This window comes from Crocuta crocuta, unplaced genomic scaffold (assembly GCF_008692635.1).
Source record: "Crocuta crocuta isolate KB4526 unplaced genomic scaffold, BGI_CrCroc_1.0 scaffold916, whole genome shotgun sequence".
Lineage (NCBI taxonomy): Eukaryota > Metazoa > Chordata > Mammalia > Carnivora > Hyaenidae > Crocuta > Crocuta crocuta.
This window is the reverse complement of record NW_027527427.1, coordinates 111,756-115,619: the sequence shown is the minus strand read 5'-3', so window position 1 is coordinate 115,619 and position 3,864 is coordinate 111,756.

Here is a 3,864-nt window from a genome sequence, read left to right as displayed (position 1 = left end):
TTTGGTTTGCAATTAAATGATAATTTGTATTAAAACTGTACAAATAAACATGGTTTAGGTTACAACATAAAGCAGGACAAATATATAGAGATAATATTTGAAACATATTCAGTATTAAAACTATTTACATGTGTGGTGCTGGCCAAATTTTGACATGCTGTTTCAATAAAATATTGAGAAGAAAAAGACTAGTATTTCCTTTCAAAGCTTCAAATGTTCATGTTTACAAATTTGTACTTCACATAGGTATGTAAACGTGCATTATAGTGAGCAGATGTACAGAACATAGTTACAGGATTTTCTAGTTTGTTGAAATGTATACAAGCATGCTAGATTTATTTTTAAGTACTTGAAAGAATTAAAAAATTAAACTTAAATATAAAAACCTTGAAATCATAGCACAAGTTGTATCATTAAACTCTTTAATCAAATTATATATCTGTTATTATTAAACATGACAGAATTTTATTTTGGATTTGATCACATACTTTGTACATGAAAATTAAAGTATAATGTAGTATTTTAGCTATAGAAAATGGTATAAATAATTCAAAATTTTACTAGACAAAGAAGGGAATAAAATCATGCTTTCATACTGGATAAAAATTAATGACTTCATATTAAATATTTTTATTGAATGTTCAGTTTATATTCCATTCTTATGGTCATTTTTTTGGAAAATATTGATGTGTTAGTATTTTACCTTCTTTAAATTTTGCCTGAAGTTGAGTTTTTATATTTTTTTTGTGATGTGAATACTAGTAGCAAATTTACATACTTCTGAACTTCCATAGGTATTAGATTTGGCTTTCTTTTTAATTTTTTTTATGTTTTATTTTTTTCTGAGAGAGAGAGAGACAGCATGAACAGGGAAAGGTCAGAGAAAGGGGGAGATACAGAATCAGAAACAGGCTTCCAGCTCTGAGCTGTCAGCACAGAGCCGGTCGCAGACCTCGAACCCAGGAACTGTGAGATAATGACCAGAGCCGAAGTCGGACACTTAACTGAATAAGCCACCCAGGCGCGCCTATATTTGGCTTTCTTAAAGGGAATTCATGCACAGGCCAAATACTATATTTTGTAAAACTCAGATTGTATTATCTTCAAACNAGATCATGACCTGAGCCAAAGTCAGACGCTTAACCGACTGAGCCACCCAGGCGCCCCACCATAATTCTTTTCTATAGTTGTAACATTTCATAAGGTGGGGATGAAGATGGTGTGTCCCATTTCAAAAAGGTTCTGTGAGCTTTAGCACCACACATAGGGAATCAGGATAAACTAATCCAATTTTTACCTTCAATTATTGCAGCCTAATTCAACAGTCCTTTTGGCATGCTGAATCAGGGCACTTGCCCGAGTTCTTGGCTAGTCAAGATACAGAGACTTCCAGTGGGTGGTGGAGATGAAGGTGCAGCTGCTACTAACAAAGGAGTGAAGTTTCACACACACATATTATGCCATATTTGAGCTGAGTCATTCATATGCATGTTTCTCCTTCTAGACTCTGAGTGGAGGAAAGAATGGTATTTTTAAAATAACCATTATTTATTTTCCAACTTTTAAGAGTTAATAATTACATTATCAAAATTTTAAAAAACCCAAGAAGCAAATAACACAAAAATATCCATAATCACAAGCAATGTATAATTTGAGTTCTAGTCATTGTATATGTATATGCACACTGATGTGTTTATGGTCTTTGATTATTTTTTGATTTTTGATACAACATGGATATTTACCAGTTAAAGGTTCCAAAGCCATAAATAGTTTGATAAAAAAGAATATAGTAAACCAAATTAACAGGATAAAATAAAATCTTGTTTTCACAGGGCCAATTTTTCTTAAAAGACAAAAATGACAACAAGACTCTGGATAAAGATGTTGGTATTAAAATATTGCATTCCCCTAATGGCGACTTAAAAATTGTAACTATAGCAATAGAGTACAATAAGTCACATAGGATATATACTAGTGAGAAGGGATAATATTTTCATTGAATTATATTCCGTGGTATGAATAGTTTGTTTGACTACTGACCAGTGGATAGACATATGAATAGTTTCCAGTTTGGAGTTATTATAAATAAAGCTGCAGGGCACCTGGGTGGCTCATTCAGTTAAGCATCCCACTCTTGATTTCTGCTCAGGTCATGATATCATTGTCATGATTCCTGAGTCAGGCTCTGGCTCATTTAGGTTGTTATAAAATTGTTTATAATGTTCTTTCATAATGGTTTTTATTTTTGTAATGTCGGTAGTGATTATCCCTGCTTTTATTTCAGATTTTAAAAATGTATTCCTGGGGTGCCTGGGTGGCTCAGTCGGTTAACTGGCTGACTTCGGCTCAGGTCATGATCTCATGGTTTGTGAGTTCAAGCCCCACATCTGGCTCTGTGCTGACAGCTCAGAGCCTGGAGCCTGTTTTTTATTCTGTGTCTCCCTCTCTCTCTGCCCCTCACATTCTCTTGCTCTGTCTCTCTCTCTCTAAATAAACATTAAAGAAAATTTAAAAATGTATTCCTTCTCTCTCTGTCTCTCTTCTGTTCAGCCTAGTTAAAGGCTTGTCAATTTTGTTGCTCTTTTCCAAAAAGCATCTTTGGTTCATTGATTTTTTACTATTGTTTTTCTAGTCCCCAGTTTATTTATTTCTGCTGTATCTTTCAGTATTTCTTTTTTTCCTGCGTGCTTTAGGTTTAATTTACTATTATTTTTCCAGTTTCTTAAGGTGAAGGATTAGATTATTGATTTGAGATTTTTTTTAAATTTTAATTCAGATGTTTATGATTATGGATTTTCCTCTAAGTGCTGCTTTAGATGCATAAAATTTAATATGTTGTTCTTTAGTTTTCATTCATTTCAAAATATTTTCAAATTTCCATTGCGATTTCTTTTTTGACCTATTGATTTTTGTTTGTTTTTTAGTGATGTGTTATTTAATTTTTACGTAATGTGTTTTCCCCAAATTTCCTTCTGTTATGGATATCTAAATACATTCCATGGTATAATATGATTTCTTTTAAATTTATTGAAGCTTTGATTGATGACTTATTATATGATCTATTTTGGAGCATGTTCCATGTGCACTTGAGAAAATATGTGAAAGGTTATATTAAGCTGTTGTTGAGTAGAGTGTCCTATAGAGGTGTCTTAGGCCTAGTTGGTTTATAGTATTTTTAATGTTCTCCATTTCCTTCTTATTCTTCGACCTAGCTTTTCTATCCATTCTTGAAAGCAAGATATTGAAGTATTGGACTTTATTGTTGAATTGTCTATTTCTCCCTTCAATTTTATCAGAATTGGCTTTTTGTATTTTGTGACTCTTGTTATGTGCATTTATTTTTATTAGCGTTATATCTTTTTGATGGAATGACTGTTACCATACAATGGTCTTCTTTGTCTCTAGTAACAATATTTTTCTCAAAGTACATTTTGTCTGATACTAGTGTAACCACTCCAACTCTCTTTTAATCACTGGTTGCATGGCATATATTTTTTCCATCTTTCTCCTTTAATCTATTTGTGTTCTTTATTTTAAAGTATGTCTCTCTTTTCCAGAATATAGATCTTGTTTTTAGTTTATTTTGCAACTTCTTTTCTTAAATTTTTTAAAAATTTTTAATGTTTATTTTTGAGAGAGACAGACAGACAGACAGACAGACAGAGAATGAGTGGGAGAGGGGCAGAGAGGGAGACACAGATTCAGGAGCAGGTTCCAGGCTCTGAGATGTCAGCACAGAGCCCAAGGTGGGGCTTGAACTTACCAGCAATGAGATCATGACCTGAGCCGAAGTTGGATGCTTAACTGACTGAGCCAACCAGGTACCCCTATTTTAAAACTTCTGCCTTTTATTCGAAGTGCATA